This window comes from Ranitomeya imitator, chromosome 3 (genome assembly GCF_032444005.1).
Source record: "Ranitomeya imitator isolate aRanImi1 chromosome 3, aRanImi1.pri, whole genome shotgun sequence".
Classification (NCBI taxonomy): domain Eukaryota; kingdom Metazoa; phylum Chordata; class Amphibia; order Anura; family Dendrobatidae; genus Ranitomeya; species Ranitomeya imitator.
In genome coordinates this window covers 32,417,642-32,438,134 of record NC_091284.1, presented here as the reverse complement: position 1 = coordinate 32,438,134, position 20,493 = coordinate 32,417,642, and the positions used below count along the sequence as shown (strand labels likewise).

At 43.4% G+C, this 20,493-nt stretch overlaps 1 protein-coding gene and 1 long non-coding RNA gene across 3 annotated transcripts in view; one reads left to right on the top strand and one right to left on the bottom strand.

Annotated features, from left to right (window-relative positions):
* LOC138672589 (uncharacterized) overlaps window positions 1–17,971 on the bottom strand; it is a 31,096-nt gene extending 13,125 nt beyond the window's left edge. The window contains exon 1 of the long non-coding RNA XR_011319749.1: window positions 17,687–17,971. This is a non-coding gene — a long non-coding RNA (uncharacterized lncRNA). The remainder of the gene's footprint in view (window positions 1–17,686) is intronic.
* Window positions 1–20,493, top strand: part of PCP4 (Purkinje cell protein 4) — a 102,410-nt gene that overhangs the window by 69,914 nt on the left and 12,003 nt on the right. The window lies entirely within an intron of this gene.

Sequence of the window (20,493 nt, the reverse complement as noted above, 5' to 3'; positions counted from 1 at the left end):
TGTCAGAGCTGGCACATAGGGGTTAAGAGAATGCAGCCAGCAGTGACTTTGTGGGCGGAGAGAGCATGTTATCTCCTGCTCTGCTCTCCCAGCTGTATCTATGACAGCGTGAGTGGGCCCCCCTCTCTCCCCAGGGCCCCGGCATTTGCCCGGTGCGCCGGGTGCTGACGCCGGCCCTGCCGACAGGTACCACTACCCCCGTACTGCAGCAGCTGGCCCCAAGGATCAGGATAGCAGTCATCGACTCGGAATCACAGATAGGACAGGCTTGAGATAACTGTTAGAGCGGATATCGGAGCCGGTTCAGACAGAACAGGATCGGGCACAGAGAGAACAGGATGTTCAGCCGAAACAAACTTAGGGTTTAGATTAGACAAATTCTGGATCACTGGTAGATAAAACAGGTGCAGACAGGGCGGGTTCAGGACTCAGAATCCGGTTCAGACAGAACGGGTTCTAGAATTGGTTCTGTTTCAGACAGCACAGGCTTATTAACAGGGATCTGACCACAGACTAGTCGGTACAAACACAAACTAGGAACTAACATTGCTCAGGCACCTCCCTACAGGGGAAGGTGTCTTAAATACTTAATGCCTCCCAGCTATTGGCTGGGGTCATTTCCAGGAGTGCACATGCTGCCCCTTCAAGAAGCAGAGAATGCACGCCACAGGAAGACCTGCGTGACATGAGCAGACCCTGGGAGCAGGAAGCTATGGCAGGAGAAGGAGATGCCATCGACCGGCCGTGGGGGCGAGTATGTAGGCTTCCCTGCCATGAGGAGTGATAAGGACCATGCAAGGATGATTTGTGGTAGTCAGGCTCACTCGGCTGCACACAGAGGTAGACATTGGTACACTGCAGCTTTATGAACTTCCTTTAGTTTATTGTAGGCAGCATAAACTAAGGTGTAGTAAAGAAAATACAGCCCTCTGGGCAAAACATGAAAACAAAACAAAATGGTGGCAGAACAAACACAGTCCTTCTGTGAGTGGGGTTTCTGCCGCTCACGGCTGACAGAACACACACTGTTCAGGTTCACAAGTCCAAGCCACACTTTCCTGCAGTGCTTCCTCTCCAGGAACACCCCTGAACACTGAATGCTCTGGTCTTCAGCCATTTACGCCCAGACCTTGTGACTGATCACATGATCTTGACATCACACAGGTCCTGTCAGGACTCTGCATGTGGTGATATGTTGGACCCCCTCCCACCCGCTCTATGGAGGTCCACTAAAACCAGCCCATAACGTACCGCTCATTTCAACCTCTCAACATGTAGTGTGCTGGAGAAAACTACTCTGCCTTTACATCACTAACGCCATCATGCGCAGTGATACCTATCTCCGAGGGGGTGGACTGTGACACAGAGATCTCTCACCAATGAGAGAATGCTTGTATTATGCTCCACTCCCTCAGGCCTCATGCTAGGCATAACACAGCATTGGGGCAGATTTATTAAAATCCTCTTACACTTAAGAGGGACCTGTCACTTGCTCCAAACAATTGAGTTAAATACCTTAAAATAATCCCTCATCTCCCCTGATTCCACTCTTTTCCGTTTTGCAATGTTGCTCCACTGCAAAGATATTCACATTTGTTTCTTCTGGAGCGCAGTATGTGAAATCTCTGCTTGTAGTGCAACTGAGCTTATCTTTAGAGTCTTCTCTGGGAGCGTACGCTTTCACCCCGCCCCTTCCTAGATGGTACCAATCACAGCTCAACTGCTGATCTATCAGTCTCAGACACTGCCATGCTGTGATTGGCAGCAAGGGAAGAGTGAAGTCTCACGCCCCCAGAGAAGACTCTGTTGAAATGTTCAAGAAAAGATTTCACATACTGAGCTCCAGAAGAAATAAATGTGAATATCTTGGCAAAAGAGCAACGCAGCTCAAAACGGAAAAGAGCGCAGGTCCTCTTTAAACTGTCTTGAGCGAATATCCTGAAGTCTCCTGACATTAATTTTAAGTAGATTTGCTTGAATCATAGCTGCTCTGAAAAAGCCCCCAAAGCATAATAAACAGAGGACCGAGAAAGGGCTCAAAATAATAAAAGATTATAATAACCTCTTCTTGGCCCACCCCAAACCTGTCCTGCTGCTGAAGGTCCCTGGTCTTACGACCAATCCAAGAACCAAGGGTGAAAAGGGAATCCGAAAACTAATCTGGGGCGAGCAGAGGACGTGGCTAGGAGCTGCGGTGGCAGGACTTCTCCCCATTGAAGGCACATGCATGCTCAGCTGAATGAGCGTGCACATGTAAGGGGAGTTTATTGAAAAAAGATTAATCTGGGAAAAATTGAGTTCAAAGCTAAAAAGTAATTTCTGTCCCCTGTTAGTCTTTTTTATTCCTACGAACGTCAATATATTACGCTGAACAGCATAAAATCTGTGTGCCGCGTACATCCGCTATTATACGCTCTTTAATAAACGCCTTACAGGGCCATTTTTCATATGTCAGGAGAAAATAATGCTGTTCTGTTAGATTATTACATGTGGTGAAAATAAATGAAGTAGTGGAGCGGAGATAAGAATATAATATTATTAGAGGCAAGGTCAGCGGGGAGAATGAATATATATATGTACAGTGCCGCCATTGTCAGGGGATAACCGCCACTCGTCATGATTGCAGGCAGCACAGTGTGCCGCAGCTCAGAGGCTTTTGTGTAGGGCTCAGTGTCAGACGGTGACCATTTGGGGTGATATTAGGTATCCAAAATTTTATTCCGTGGTACTAGCGTAGTTAAAAAAATGGAAGGATTATCGCTTGTGACATGTTATCGTGTCCATATAAATTACAATCCGTCATGTTTAGCACCACTGAGGTTCAGGATTATTAGTAATTCTGGATTTATACTGTACTTTGGGACAAACCCCCAATGCGTCACAGCCGACCCCGCTGAAATGGGCAAGAGTGAAAACCTGGTGCCTGAGCCTTGTGACAAATCCTAATATGTACAGAGCAGTATTATTTAGCGGTTGTATGCGGTATTGTTATATACAGAGCAGCTATTTCGTCACTCTGTTGCAGAGACGGACATTGTAATAAGTCACCTTGGAACTGACTCTAATTTCTGAATGTCCTATTTAAAAATGTGGAGCCCAAAACCGGATCCTGTATTCTAGATGTGGCCTCACCAGTGATTTATAAAGGGGTAACAATACGTTGGGCTCATGGGATTTTATCTATCTTTTTATACACCCTAAAATATTGATTGCTTTTGCGGCTGATGCTTGACATGGAGTACCTTCTCCTGTAGTCCCAATATTCTCCCATCTAATGTATATGCAGCTATACGATTACTCGGTCTTCGGTGATTACTCCACATTTATCTACATTAAATCTCATTTGCCAAGTGTTTGCCCATTCTGTCATCTTATCCAGATCGTTTTGCAATATTATAATGTCAAGGTCAGATTTTAACATCCTACATAGTTTGGTGTCATAAGCAAAGACGGACACTTTAGGGTATGTGCACACGTTCAGGATTTTTCACGTTTTTCGCTTTTTTTTCACGATAAAAACGCGATAAAAACACATAAAAATACATACATATGCATCCTATCATTTAGAATGCATTCCGCAATTTTTGTGCACATGATTGGTTTTTTTTCCGCGAAAAAAAACGCATCGCGGTAAAAAAAAGCAGCATGTTCATTAATTTTGCGGATTTTTCACGTTTTTCCTGCTATTTAATGCATTGCGAAAAAAAAACGCATAACAAAAACGTGAAAAAAACGCATACGGATTTCTGGCAGAAATGTCCGGGTTTTGTCAGGAAATTTTTGCAAGACATCCTGAACGTGTGCACATACCCTTACTCTCAATCCCATCCACAAGGTCAATAATAAAGAGGTTAAAAAGAATCGGCCCCAGTACAGATCCCTGCGGTTCTCACTGCTCCCAGTACAGATCCCTGCAGTCCCCACTGCTCCCAGTACAGATCCCTGCAGTCCCTACTGCTCCCAGTACAGATCCCTACATTCCCCACTGCTCCCAGTACAGATCCCTGCAGTCCCCACTGCTCCCAGTACAGATCCCTACATTCCCCACTGCTCCCAGTACAGATCCCTGCAGTCCCCACTGCTCCCAGTACAGATCCCTGCAGTCCCTACTGCTCCCAGTACAGATCCCTACATTCCCCACTGCTCCCAGTACAGATCCCTGCAGTCCCTACTGCTCCCAGTACAGATCCCTACATTCCCCACTACTCCCAGTACAGATCCCTGCAGTCCCCACTGCTCCCAGTACAGATCCCTGCAGTCCCCACTGCTCCCAGTACAGATCTCTACATTCCCCACTACTCCCAGTACAGATCCCTACATTCCCCACTGCTCCCAGTACAGATCCCTGCAGTCCCCACTGCTCCCAGTACAGATCCCTACATTCCCCACTGCTCCCAGTACAGATCCCTGCAGTCCCTACTGCTCCCAGTACAGATCCCTACATTCCCCACTGCTCCCAGTACAGATCCCTGCAGTCCCTACTGCTCCCAGTACAGATCCCTGCAGTCCCCACTGCTCCCAGTACAGATCCCTACATTCCCCACTGCTCCCAGTACAGATCCCTGCAGTCAGCACTGCTTCCAGTACAGATCCCTGCAGTCCCCACTGCTCCCAGTACAGATCCCTGCAGTCCCCACTGCTCCCAGTACAGATCTCTACATTCCCCACTACTCCCAGTACAGATCCCTACATTCCCCACTGCTCCCAGTACAGATCCCTGCAGTCCCCACTGCTCCCAGTACAGATCCCTACATTCCCCACTGCTCCCAGTACAGATCCCTGCAGTCAGCACTGCTTCCAGTACAGATCCCTGCAGTCACCACTGCTTCCAGTACAGATCCCTGCAGTACCCCATTGCTACATATGCAAAGAAAAAAGAAAAAAAGCCAGCTCACCATATCCAGCAGAGCACGGAACCAAGTCCTGACACGATGCGAACCAATGGAAAAAAAAAAACCACGATGTTCCAGCTCCAAAAGGTAAAATAAACAAACTCTTTTGGGAAAATATAAAAACATGAAAAATCATGAGCTCCATGAAGACAACACCATGACCTGTGTGAGTTTGGCTACGCGTTTCGACCGGAAAGGTCTTTGTCAATTCAAAGCACATCTACCAAGATTCCTGTAAGAATACAAAGAACCCTTCTGCCAATCAGGTAACTACAAAAAGGTCACATGTTTAAGGTCCTATAGGACATGATATATCTAAACTAAAAAAAAAAAAAAAAAAGGAACCCTTCTGCCAATCAGGTAACTACAAATAGGTCACATGTTTAAGGTCCTATAGGACATGATATATCTAAACTAAATTTAAGAAAACGAATACAAAAATATATACAAAACATGCAAAAACAACAAAGACATGAATAATAACAAAAATATGATAAAATTATCATGAAAGATCATTCTCAATAGTGAAACATAATTTCGTGACGTTTATTTAACCCTTCAGGAAATCTGGTCCCTAGATTAAATATCCAAAATGCTTCACGTGTGAGCAAAGATCTGGCCAGATCACCGCCGCGGGGAGGTTTTTTCACTTTTTCAATGCCGGTAATTGTTAAAGAACTAGTATTCCTGGCATGTACGTCCACAAAATGTTTTGCTGCTGCAGATATATTGCGGTTGATATTTCTGATACTGGAAATATCATACAGATGTTCGGAAAAACGTGTTTTTAGTTTCCGGGTGGTGCAACCAATATAAGATTTGTTACAAAGGTTGCAATCAATTTTGTAGACAACATGTCTTGAATTACAATTAATGAAATCACGAATATGAAAAAAATTAGTTTTATTAGAATCATAAAACGTTTTTGTAACAGCCATATGTTTGCACGTAGTGCAATTAACGGTGCCGCATTTGTAACTGCCCTTGCAGTCTAACCACGTTTTAGACCTGCGGTTATTCTGTGATACAAATAAACTCGGAGATAGAATGTTACGTCTGGCCACAACATTGCAGCCTCTGTCCAATATTCTCGCTAAAATGGGATCCTCATACACTATAGGTATGGTTCTATTAATAATAGTTTTGATGGCATTAAATTGGGGACTATATTGCAGACATACGAATGGTTTGTTCAAGAATTCTTTTTTCTGTCTATGTGTTTCATGATTCTTTTGAGATGAAATAAGGTCTTTTTGATTTTTATTAATAACGATGTTATAGGCTCAATTTAGCATCCAATTTGGGTAACCTCTATCATGAAATTTTTTACAAGATTTAGTTAAATCGTTATTAAGGTGATCATTGTTGTTGCAGTTCCTTTTAAGTCTAATAAATTCACCAACTGGAATCGACTTTATTCTGTGCCTAGGATGGCCACTATTAGCACGCAAAATTGTATTGCCAGAAATTGGTTTGGAATATGTTCTGGTAGAAATACATTGCCCAGGAATACCAGTCAACTCCAAATCCAGAAAAGAAATAGTTGTTGTGTGATGAACAAAAGTAAATTTTATATTAAAATTATTAGTATTAATATAATCAATGAACATCGGTATGGCAGACACATCGCCCGACCACACGATCAACGTATCGTCGATGTATCTGCCATACCAATTGATACATGTAGAAAAAGGATTAGTAGATGAAAACAAAAAAGAAAATTCCCATGAGGCCATGACCAAATTGGCTAACGAAGGTGAAAATTTAGCACCCATGGCTACTCCAGTATGCTGTAAATAATATTTACAATCAAAAGAAAAAAAATTGTGTGTTAGAAGAAAAGAAGTCACCTGCAAAATAAAATTAATTAACTCATTTGAATAAGAACTGTAACGATCTAAATGAAACCGTAAAGCTTGAATGGCTATATTGAATGGTATACACGTATAAAGTGAAGTGACATCACAACTGAGCCAACTGTATTCAGAAGACCATTTCTTACATGATAATGGACCCAATACGTCCTTGGTGTCTTTAATAAGACCCGGAATCCTAAGAACAAGAGGCTGCAAAACAGAATCAAGCCACTGACCCAAATGTTCATTAATAGACCCAATGCTTGAAATTATGGGTCGCATGGGAGGAAAACCGCCAGTTTTATGTGTCTTAGGAAGACCATGTAAAATAGGCATGACGGGATGTGATACTTGTAAAAACTCTGCTTGTTTTTCAGAGAAAATGCCCAAAGACACACCCTCCATAATTATTTCATCTGCCTGCTTTTTAAACAAAATAGTGGGATCCGATGATAATTCTCGATAGACATCAACGTCAGATAATAACTCCAAAATACCGTTTTTATAGTCCTCAGAATCCATTATAACAATTAATCCGCTTTTATCGCTCATTTTGATGCTAATGTCCCCCATGTTTTTGATGTCTTCAATAGCTTTCCTGTGTTTTTTTGGATAAATTGCTGATCCTTTTGTTGGTAGAGACATCATTCTGAAGAATTTTAAGTTCACGTTCAATAATTTCCTGAAATCTGCTCATGCAATCAGATCTTGTTTGGACAGGATAGAAAAAAGAATTTTTTGTGATAAAATTGTCAGAATAATGAACCAAATAATCAGGCACTTCATTGCTGTGTTGTAATTCTTGTAATGTTAAGAGGGACATTTGATCTTGAAAACCCAAAGTGCGAAATTCATTAACAGGAGTCACTTCAGAAACATCCTCGACCGTGTCATCATTAGTCCAAAAATGTTTCTTGATAATAAGATTGCGAATTAATTTATTCAAATCCAAAATAGTCAAAAAAATATTGAAATTGTTATCCGGGACAAAATTAAGTCCATATGATAAAACTTCCAATTGTTCTTGTGAAAAAACCTTAGATGATAAATTTAACACATTGCTTGTATAAATTTTCAAGTGGCCTTCTTGCGGCGCGTTACCATGCCAGAACTGTTTTCGATGCTTACGCCCGCCGCGCCTTTTACGTTTTTTGTCTTGTTAGAATACTTGTTCAAACCACCACTAAAAGATTCATTGGTTGAGGTATCAGACATATTGGGATTGCTATCACCAGAATCACCATCATGTGAGCTAAAACTCACATAGCGTTTATGTTTTTTTCCGGTAATACGTATTTCTTAAAATAGATCTTGGTGTTCTGGTGGAGGAATTGTCATCGTTCCAATCATAGATTTTGTTAGACGAGTAATCTTCCAAATCACGCTGGAATTTACGTACCCCATTGCTGGCTATATTCCATTTAGAGAACATACCATTTGTGACAACTTTGTTTCCTGTCATTTAGCCACTTACTTACCCATCTGCATATAGTTTCCCCCCCGTCCCTGCTTATGGAGGTTCAGTATAAGGCTGTTATGTGGAACAGTATCAAATGCCTTTACCAGCATCCAGATTAGCTCTTATATCCTCATAGAAACCCAACATGTTGGTTAGACACGACCTATCTTTCAGGAATCTGTGCTGTTTGTCATTTATCATATTATCTCTCTGCAATATATCTCTGCAGGTCATCTCTTATAATGCCCTCATATACGTTGCACACCACTCATGTCAGACTTACCGGGGCGATAGTTACCTGGATCCACCTTCTTACCTTTCTTAAATATCGTATCTGCAATTCTGTAGCACCACCACTGTTACAAGAGAGTCTAAGAATATAAGATACTGCGGTCTGTCAATTATTGAGTTCAATTCCCTCAGTATCCATGGATGAATGCCTTCTGGGCCAGGGGATTTGTCAATGTTTAATTTGCTCAGATGTACCGTATTTTCTGGTGTATAAGACGACTGGGCATATAAGACGACTCCCAACTTTTCCATATAAAATATGGAATTTGGGATATGCCCGCCGTATAAGACAGGGGTCACGGTCACGTGAGTGACCGCGACGTCATCGAAGGTCCTTCACTCACTGCATTCTCAGGAACGGAGGCAGACGCTAGCAGCGCTGTGAGCCAGGGGCCGTCCGAGGGTGAGTATATCCATGTTTTTTATTTTTATTCTTTATTTTTTACATGAGTATGGATCCCAGGGCCTGAAGGAGAGTCTCCTCTCCTCCAGACCCTGGGAACCACACGCCGACATCCAGGATCGCTCCCTGCACACGCCGTACCTGGCGTATAAGACGACCCCCGACTTTTGGGACAATTTTTAGGGGTCAAAAAGTCGTCTTATACGCCGGAAAATACGGTACTTCTTTTTGTGTTAAATTAGTTTTATCAGGTGGTGAACTTTGACTTGTTAAATGATCCCTGTAACAGACAGTTCATTGGTGAACATGGATGAAAAGTGCCTATTTAATATATCAGCCTTTTCGTTGTCCCCTATAATTTTCTTGTTATTATCGTCTTTTAAGGGGCTGATACCATCTGTTTTTTTCTTTTTGGCAATGATGTATATTACACGCCCGTTACACAGACACATACATAGTACACATACGTACACAAGCAAATGCTCACATAACTTATAATTTTTAAGTAAATAGGTCTAGGTTTTTTTATGAGACAAACTGAAAACAAAATCTGCTCATACACAACAGTGCAGCCTGTGGCTCACTGTTAGAGTTTCTGCCTTCCATACCACAAATCCTGGGTTTAAGATCTGGCAATGACGATTAAAAAACATAATTAATTTAAATGAAGACATATACTGTGCACATTCAATTGTGAAAGGGTCCCCAGAGGACAAACCAGGGTGTCTCTCTGAATGGAAACAAAAAGTAACAGCCACCCTGACACGTTTCTCATCATTTATGCAAAATGAGAGTGTCTGTTTCTCCCACACCCTCCTTGGATGTTCATCAATCTCTCAGATACTTCGTTAAAATTACCTTTTATGTGTTAACATCAATCATTCACAGATGATGGAGGGGATTGATCCTCCACCGTCTAGAAGAAGAAATTATTTCTCTCCTCTTCAGATAACCTTTTCAGATCTCAATCTACATTTTTAATCTGTGAAGGACAAGTTTATGATCTGACGTGATACATATATTAAGGGGTTTGAAGGTTTGTTTGTTTTGGTGGGTTAGGAGTGCTTCAAAATGCATGAATAATTTTTGGAAAAGGGAACAGTCAATAAGAAATGGGTCTATCTGGATTAGGTCTGCTTGGGTATACTTCCATTTTATACTTCTTGACCAATTTTCAGAAAAGAACTGAATTGGTATGAGTTTGTAATATGGATTGGCACTCCCAGAATACCATAAGATCCTTGTGTAGACCAAGGCTCTGGCTCAATAATAGTCATTAAAAATCCAGAAGAAGACAACCATAAATTGGAGGTGACCTTGGAGTCAATCATTTACAACCAGAGTCTACATTTAAAGGATGATTCCTAAATAACCTACTGGATCTTATGGATAAGTCGCAATGATAACTAAGAAAGATCATGATGTAAATGCATATTGGGCATGTTGAGGGTACGGTGGACTCATAAAACCCTAGTAAGACAATAACAAAGCCCTACTTTATCTCCATGGACTTATGTAACACCCCAGGTTCCTGGTTGTTACAGTGACATTGCTTTCCTCACAGGGAGAGTGATGTCACTCTTGGAAGCGAGCAAGGATCCCTTCAGTCGAGGGGTTCAAGAGAGGCCTGGATGTCTTCCTGGAGCAGAACAATATTGTATCATACAATTATTAGGTTCTGTAGAAGGACGTAGATCTGGAGATTTATTATGATGGAATATAGGCTGAACTGGATGGACAAATGTCTTTTTTCGGCCTTACTAACTATGTTACTATGTTACTATGTTACTATTAGGTATTCAACACATATAACACTGTTCTGACTCCAGGCCAGAAGGGGGAGCTCTGAACTCAGTTTCAGTTTAGCGTCCCTAAATATAGATATATATTCTGATCTGGAGGAGGAGATAGTTAGTTCGTGAGAGGAGAGTGAGGAGTGAGGAAGGAGATCTGGGGCCGTGCAGCCACGAGAGGTGCTGCAGCTCCTGGGAAGAGCAAAGAGAAAGCAGAGCAGTCTGTAAAGAGACTGAGAGGGGAAGTGGAGTGCAGGAGAGTGAAGAGCTGGAGGAAAGCTACGACTGGGCTTCCTCCACTCTGAGCGCAGATACTGGTAGCCGGAAGATCGAGGTTGTGCAGTACTATATGTCTCACAGCAGAAACCGGTGGGACGGCTGGAATTCAAGTCACCTGCCCACCATTGACACCCGAGGACACTATAGTGCATAGAGCCTGGGTAGTGAAAGAGATCCAGTAAAAAGGCTTGAGTTACCTGTCGTACTGGTAGTGTCCTACCAACAAGGGGGACAGAGAGAGCGTGAGCACTTTGTGAGAAGCCTAAGGCAGCAAGGGACTACACCACAGTGCTAGAGGGAATGCTTCCAACCCCACCTGGTAAAAGGGATTATAGATTCGCTTCCAAGCCGGCCAGACCAAACCTGTACCTGTGATCCGGTACCCTGGACTGTGGCTGCCTGATCTCATCAGTAAAGCAGGTAAAGAGATTGCAACCCTGTGTCCTCCGTTTCTTTCTACACTCCCTACCACCTGTTCCAACTACACCAGGAGCCCTGGGGACCCAGCTTCACTTGTGGGAAGCCATACCATCCCTGCTGCCACAACATCACCCCAGAATACCCCTTTTAGCAGCGTTGGTAATTTGGGGTATTAAGTACCGGGTCCAGTACTTAAAAGGATGTGTCACGGCGGCCCTGGGTGCCCATCTTAAAGGAAAGGTCTTTAAAGGGGTGATATGAAATAAAGTTTGTTCGTGACGCCACCTGTGGTACTTGGTCAGGGGTGACCGATGCTGCTTAAAGGGGTCATCTGGGGTGATGTATTGGCAGCAGGGATGGTATGGCTTCCCACAGGTGAAGCTGGGTCCCCAGGGCTCCCGATGTAGTTGGGACAGGTGGTAGGCGGTGTAGAAATAAACAGAGGACACAGGGTTGCAGTCTCTTTACCTCTTTACTTGGTTTCAGGCAGCCACAGTCCAGGGTACTGGATCACAGGTACTGGTATGGTCCGGCCAGTTGGAAGTGAATCTGGAATCCCCATTTACCAGGTGGGGTTGGAAGCCTTCCCTCTAGCACTGTGGTTTAGTCCCTTGCTGCCTTAGGCCTCACACAAGGTCCTCACGTTTTCTCTCTGTCCCCCTTTAGGTAGGACACGACCCATATGACAGGTAGCTTGAGCCTTTTTACAGGATCTCTATCACAACCCGGGCTCTATTTGCTACTGTATCCTCTGCTGTAAATGGTGGACAGGTGACCTGCAATCCAGCTGTCCCGTGGGTTTCAGCTGTGAGACGAAGAGTACTTTACAACCTCAGTCTTCCGGCTACCGGTATCTGCGCTCAGCGTGGAGGAAGCTCAGTCGCAGCTTCTCTCTCCAGCTCTCAACTCTCCTGTGCTCCACTTCCCCTTCACTGTCTCTACAAACTGTTCTGTTCTTGTACTTTCTAGGAGCTGCAGCACCTCTCGTGACAGCACGGCCCCCTCCTTCGGTCTGACTCTCACCGTCTGCTTCCTCTCTGTTCTGTTCCTCTGACAGACTGCCTGACTCCTCCCAAGACCAGAATATATATCTATATACAGGGAAGCTCCACTGAAACCAGTTTCAGAGCTCCCCCTTCTTTGCATGTATGTCAATACCTGATAAAGAGATCCTTCATCTCTTCCAAGGGTGACATCACTCTCCCTGAGAGGAAAGCAATGTCACCCTAACAACCAGGACCCTGGGGTGTGTGAGGCTGTGACCCCTGTTACAGCTAGGGGGCGTTGTTTGTGCATGCAGACGGATGAAGTCCATAGGTGTGCTTGGCAGTCACAGGTGTAGCAGTGATTGCAATGTGAGGTAGTGACTTGTGTCACAGGTAGGGGTCGCTGTGTGTTCTCCCCAGGTTGTACATGCAGACGGATGAAGTCCATAGGTGTGCATGAGTCACGGATTTCCAGTCTGGGTTTCCCATGTGGCTGAAGTCCACAGGTTTGTGTGTTAAAAGCCCTGCAGTAAGAGGTATGGGTATGTCAGGTGTGTGAGGTGCATGTCAGTGTTAGCCTGGTGTGTGCTGGTGTGCAGAGCAGAGGCCTGCAGAGCACTGGCTGAGTGCATAGAGGCACAGGCCAGCGGAGCCAGCACCCAGGGCAGCTGAATAGCCTGGCACCCACAGCGTATAGAGCGATGCAAGTCGTCCATGACACTGGTCTCGGATGTGGACAGTCTTGTGCCCAAAGGTGGATGTCCTGTGCCCGAAAGAGGACTAGCATGTGTAACGATTGCAAACAAGTGGATATGGTGCCCGGCTGCTATCCGGAGGATACCCTGGGCTGTGTGCGGCTGTGTGAGTAAAGAGACTGTGATACAGCGATGCAGGACACCAATGAGAACTAGTTAGAGAGGGCTGGCGTGTGTAGTGTCTGCAACATATGAGGCTGTGTATATGGAGACTGTAATATGGCGTGCGGTCGCCCAGGGAAACTGGACAAGGGAAGTCTGTCCTGTTTAGGGACTGTAAATCTAAAGCCATATGATATGTATTGTCACCTAGAGAAATTGCTTCCAATGGAAATTTTGACTTCTAGGGTCTGTGTGTGCCACTTTTGGCTTGTGCATGAGCTTCAATAAAAATAAAGGAACTTATTAAAAAATATATGTATAATTTGTAAACCTTGACCAGGATTCCGGAAACACCTGTCCAAGTGTTGTGGCTGGTATTGCAGCTCCATTAAAGTGTAAAAAAAAAAAAGAAGCCATGTTTTTCTAATCTTGGACATTCCCTGTAAATGTAACCAAGAAATGGAACACATAAACTAGTACAACACAACTATTTTGTAACTATTTTTAGTTTATTTTTTATAGCGACATAAATTAGAAGTAAGATTCTTCCCCATTTTTATTCTTCTGTGTGAAGCAAAATGATCCCCCCCACAGGCCACCGACAGATGACCCGCCATCGCTTTCATTGCATTGCTTGCCCACAGCACTTCGAGAATGGCTGAGATAATGATTGTGAGGTCACTTTTCTTCATGGTAGTTGACATTATAGCATCATTAATCCTCACTTTTACCTTTGGATTTCAGCACATTAAACACATTTTTTCTTCCTCTGAACAGCACTTAATGTGGAAAAAAATACATTTATATTTTTTCACTGTTGGCTCCTTATCTACATTAGTATTTATAGCATCCAAGTTTTTTATCTATTTTAATTTTAGTTTTTGTTTCTTTTTTTTAAAGTTTCTTTTTCCAGGAGAGAGAAAAATTCCCAGGGATATCAAGTGCAACTTCACGCATCAATGTTCCTCTAATGTACCAGTCTGGGGTCTAGGAAAAAATAACAAACTGAAACCTGAAATTGATTACCCAAAAACAAAGCACCATTTTTGTTCATTGGTCTGAGACTAAACTGCAATCCCAGGCACTGCCTAGAACCAAGATAAGATAGATAAGCCCCCCCGATGTAACCTGAAAGATAAGAAAAACAAGTTAGATTATACTCACCCAGAGGCGGTCCCGCTTTGGTTCGGGTTCGATGGGCGTCGCGGTCCGGTCCGGGGCCTCCCATCTTCTTACGATGACGTCTTCTTCTTGTCTTCACTCTGCGGCTCCAGCGCAGGCGTACTGATTTGCCCTGTTGAGGGCAGAGCAAAGTACTGCAGTGCGCAGCCTCCGGGAAAGGTCAGAGAGGCCTAGCGCCTGCGCACTGCAGTATTTTGCTCTGCCCTCAACAGGGCAAATCAGTACGCCTGCGCCGGAGCCGCAACAGGAAGCAACAAAGAGGTATGACATCGTATCAAGATGGGAGACGCTGGACCCGGACAGCGACGCCCATCGGACCCGAACCAAACCAGGACCGCCCCTGGGGGAGTATAATCTAACTTGTTTTTCTTATCTTTCAGGTTACATCGGGGGCTTATCTACAGCATTACAGAATGCAGTAGATAAGCCCCTCGTGGCGGTGGCCTTAGCTTATAGGCGAAAAATTGGGTGACAGACTCCCTTTAACTAGTTTGTCACTTTTTATTTATTTCTCCTATCACTTTTTAGCTATATTGTATAACCTTTCTGTTTTTCCATCAATGTCTGTTGTGGGACGAGTCCCTCTTTAATTTCTATGTGTACTTACCTGCACTATGTGTGAAGCGATGGCCGGGGGACCACCACGGTGCAGGAAGACTACTGTACACAAGATGAGGTGCAAACAACAAAGGGTAGATTTATTGGGAGACAGGGAATGGAAGGAACAAGGAAGATGCAAACAGGGGTTTACAATAACAAAAGATAATGTACATAAGTTATCTTGTCTGTAAAATAGCACAGTGCTTCAACAATTACAAACTCAGATTCTGTCTCACAAGCAACGTTAAACAATAAGACAAATATCGATGCTACTCTGCATATAACCTCCCTGGCCTTTACTACGCAGGCCACACGGCTACCGTGCTCTAACTACTGAAGCCTGCACTAGGCCCTCACTGGTGCACCATACAGGAACAATCTCACGGTGATGTTGGGGACACAGGTCCAGTCCCAGGGGGCCCCCAGAAGTCCAATACGGTGGTGCGCACGGATTCCTGTCAGCTCTGCGAAGCGTGGTCTTCTCCTTGCTTCTGAATCCTATGGATGCTCCTGGAAACTGTAAGTCCCTTTCTCAGTGTCTTCATGGCTTCACAAACTAGCACAGGACAGCCACCTCTGCTGTAACCCGGAAAAGTCTTGCAAAGTTCACAAGTAAACTTTCGTCCCAAGCTGTAGGACCTTTCTTGTAGCAAAATAGCACACAGTTCTCTCTCTCTTGCAGCTTCAGATGACACGCACAGTTCAGGCTCAACTCCTCCTCTCATCCTGGATTGTTTTTCCCCAAAATACCACCATTTTTGTCCATGGGTTGTGTGGTGAATGGTGCTAAGCTGCAATACCATGCACAACCTAGATGGAAGAGTGGCGCTGTCTGAAAAAAATAGCTATCCTGTACATTTTTATATAAAATGTAAAAATAACAGATTTTTCTTTACTGTTTCCATTATGATGCTGTTTCATTTTCCTTGTTATTATATATTTAGCATTTTTATACAGTATTTATCTAATAATATTATCTATTAAGACTATATATTTTTATTTTTGCTGAATTTTTGAAATGTTAATCCTTTTTTAATGGAGATTTTGTAATATCATTTTTGACATTAAATACTTATTGCTAAGCGGATGGATCAGCATAATCGTACCCAGTATTGTGATAATGGCCTATTTTAGCCTTCGCGGCTTCTCGGTGTTCTGCCCCCGGAACTTGTGCAATCTTTCTCCATCAGAAGCATAAATCTATGTCCTTTTTATAAACTGAACTGAGGAGCAGGTGAGATTCTCAAGGAATTTAACAAAGCTTCTGCCATCCTCCTCCTCCTCCTCCTCTGCTCCATCATCCTGGAGGGAAGAAAGATCGAAGCCTCGTATTTTCTGGTGCTGTCATTGTTCATTTTATCTCAGAGTTGGAAAAAAAAATAAACGGAATAATTTGCTGGAAGCAAAGTTGCAACTAATAACTGTGTGATTAAATTCTTCAGATGTCACTGGATCTCGAAGTAAAAAAAAAAAAAAAAAAAAGCTCCATAGAATAATTAGGAAGAACACCAAGAAGAAGATCGAGATGGTGGTATGGGCATGATGGTGGGAGAGTTCTAGTCCTACTGTCCCTTTATAGGAAAAAGGATCGAAAGTCTTATATGTGATCAGTTGTATAGCTACAGTGGCATGTAAAATTTGGGGCACCCCTGGACCAAATTACGGTACTGTTATTGTGAACTGTTGCGCAAGTTGAAGATGAAATGATCTCTATAAAGTCTAAAGTTAAAGATATCACATTCCCTTTATATTTTAGCTGCAACACAACCCCAAAGCATGATTATTCCACCACCATGCTTAATGTTCTTTTCCTGAAATTCTATTTACTTTTTTCTCCACACCTACCTTCGATCATTGTGGCCAAAGATTTCTATTTTAACCTCATCGGTCCACAGGACTTGTTTCTAAAATACATCAGGCTTGTTTTGATGTTCTTTTGCATACTTCTGATGCTGAATTTTATGGTGAGAATGCAGGAGAGGTTTTCTTCTGAAGACTTTTCTTCTAAAGGCCATATTTGTGCATGTTGTCTCTGGATAGTAGAACAATGTATCAAAACTCCAGAATCTGTATAAATCTTTCTTTAAGGGTGCCCAAACCTTAGCATCAGCCCATTTTCCTTTTTTAAAAATTTTTTAAATTGAAAAAATGACAAAATATATTTTATTTTGCCTAAAATACAAAATAAATGTGGTACCTTTAACTTTAGGCCTTTTATAGATCATTTCATCTTGAACTTGATTAACTGTTCACATTGAGAGTAATTTCGACCAGGGGTGCCCAAAGTTTTACATGCCACTGTAAAGGCAGGGGTGGACATATTGTGGGGCCAATAAGGCAGTACTCAAGGTCCTATGAGAACACGTGGCCCACATACAAAATTAGATGATGTGTCAAGTACATCACGGCCATAGTGATTTCTATCCAGCCAATGACCTTTAATGGTCAGAAGCCAAAATTGCTCTCAGACCATTACTTTTGGTCAGTCAACGAATCTAGGACTTTTCAGTCTTCATCTAGGACATAGAAGTTGATAGTCTACGTTGAAGAGCACCTCAAGTCCTTGGGGAGGAATGACAAGTCGTAGGATTATAGTTTTGTTTTAAGGAACTGTCAACCCCGTCAAAAAACTTGTCTTTCCACCTGTCATCCAGTCATTGGGACTTACCAATCTGGAGATAGGACTTGTCGTTCTTCATCAAGGACCTTACACTGTGCCCCTAAGGCTTGTCACTCCATCTTTAGGATTAGTCTTTCCATCCTTATTACTTCCCACTCCTAAGGCTTGTTAGTCTTCCCGAGGGCCTGTCATTCAGTCTTTCGGATTTGCCACTGTGCCTCTAGGAATTCTCTTTCTTCTCCCAAGTACTAGTAGCTTTGCACCCAGAACTTGTGTTTCACCTCTTAGGACTCTCTGCTCCCAGGACCTGGCACTCTGCACTTAGGACTTGTCACTACCCCTCTTGAGACTGTTGTTTTGCCCTCAGGGCATGATATATAATTCCCAGAACCAGCTGTTGTCGTTCTGATAATGTGCCACGTGTTGGTATTATCTTGGTAACATCTTCGTACATCGCTGCCTGCAGAATAACGATAATCGTTCAGCTTTTACTTGTAATTTTCTGCCTGGGAACTGTTGCTTTCTGATCGGATCTTTATCTCCGAGCGTCCCGTCCTGTCACTTCCACTCCGCTGACATTTTGCTGCAGATGCGCTTTCATGTGTTGAGCAGCTTCTCTGCGCTATAATGTGACATTCAAGCTCTGCGAAAGTCGTTCTTTATCCAGTGAATATGTAAAATGCTCTGCTGTAAAGACTCAGACCATGCTGATATAACCTGGGCATTTTCTGTATATAACTATCATCTATATAATATATGTACAGTTCATATAGATTATGTATCTTCTTGTACATTGTATATAGCCATGCTAGTATTATATACGTATAGCTGGTATAACCTGGGTATTGGGTGAGTGGGGGCATTTAGGAGAAATGTCAAAACAGTAAATTCTTTTCCAGATGTGACCTACTGTAAGGGCAAGGGCATAGATATCAGCTTTGTACAGCTGGTATAACCTGGGCATCTCCTCTACGGTGGTCTGTAAAATTTAGGGCACCCCTGGTCAAAATTATTGTTATTGTGAACAGTTAAGCAAGCTCAAGATGAAATGTTCTCTAAAAGGCCTACAGTCACCAATGACACATTTCCTTTGTATTTTAGGCATATAATATTTATTTATATAATTGCCTTGTAATGTTTTCATTTCCTGTTCTGTCCAGATGTTACCGTATCCCAGGATTCCAAGCAGAGGAAGTTCACCAACCGCCATACTGGGACACCCAAGTGATGGGTGTCTCAATATGTAAACTGCTGCTGGTACCAACCTATTGCGCGGTACCACCAGCGGAACACCGTCGCAAATACGCCAACGCCGGGATCAGTCGAATGATTCACTGACTGCCGCCATCTTTGTACAGGAGGAGCGCATGCGCAGTTTTAATGTGACCGCCACTATCTGTCTTCACAAAGATGGCGGTGGTCTGATTTACTGCGTCTGCACAAATTACACACAGGTGCAGTGAATCATTCGGCTAAACCCGGCGGCAGATGCGGACATGTCTACAGGCAGAGGAAGCCGGTCACATTAAAGAGGTTTTCCCACGAACGAAAGTTCATTTAAAAAATTCACTGTGTCTGACCGTGTACGGAGCATACCACATCTCCTGGCCAGGGGAGAAAGCAGAAGACAATACTGACATTACAGCAGGGGATCACAGTGGATTCATTTTGTGAGGTAAAATATTTCACTGACTGTTTTTAAAAAATATTTTACCTCACAAAATGTATCCTCTGCGATCTCCTGCTGTAATGTCAGTATTGTCTTTTGCATCCTCCCCTGCCCTGGAGATGTGGTATGCTCCGTACACAGTCAGACACAAACAATTTTTAAAATGAACTTTTGTTTGTGGGAAAACCCCTTTAAAAAGCAAATATCAACGTCAACATGGCTTCTCCTAAAAAGTACGCCAATGACAATGAAAGGAAAGCAGCAAAGGCACAACGTCGAAGAAAACAAAGGGCAAATGAGACTCTTGAAGAGCAACAGCATCGCTGGGACAAGAACAATGCATATAGGCGTAGGCGTCAAGCACATGAGTCCCCTGATGCAAAAGTCATTAGTGTAATGTGCTGCTGCAGTGCAGTATAGAGCAACCTCCACCAGGGGGTTCTGGTTAAGGAAAGGAGGTTGTACACACAGCGCAGCAACACGGAACAACAACACAGGTGTCACAGGTAATGAAAGAGATGTGAGACAAGCCAAGGTCATACACAGAGATAGCAGCGCGGTACAGAAGGGGCGAGCAGAGAATAGTCGGGGACAAGCAAGACATCAGAGCCTACCGGGAACGTGGTAACCAAAACGTGAGACGTAAGACGGAGTCGGGGTACAGGCCAAGTCATAAATGGGTGCAGGCAGTCAGAGGCAAAGAGGAACACTAGTACAGGGATCCAGGTCAGGTGCTCAAACCATATAACATGAACTGTAGCTGACACTGGCCCACAGGCTGCAGAGGACTTAAATAGCTCAGCCAGCTTCAGAGTGAGGCAGAGAGGATTAACTCTCACATGACCAGTCCAGAGACAAGAGAGCTGAACATAATCTCAGAACTGGATCATGACAATTAGATTATCACAGGATGCCATTAGGCAACAACAGCGCTGCATGCCTGCCCCCACCGTGACATTACCACCCTCCCGATGCAATAGCATCGGGCCTCCATATAGTATATGTATATATATTGTAAAGCTGCAGTAGCTTCGTACGCAGTGAAGAAGCAGTGACCCACAAATTCAAACACAAAAGTCTCTTTTAATATGTTTCTTCACAGTATTAAAGTCCACTTCACATAAATGCATATAACTTCAGTGATCAGTTTACACCAGTTCAAAGTAATGCATATCACATGGCTTTA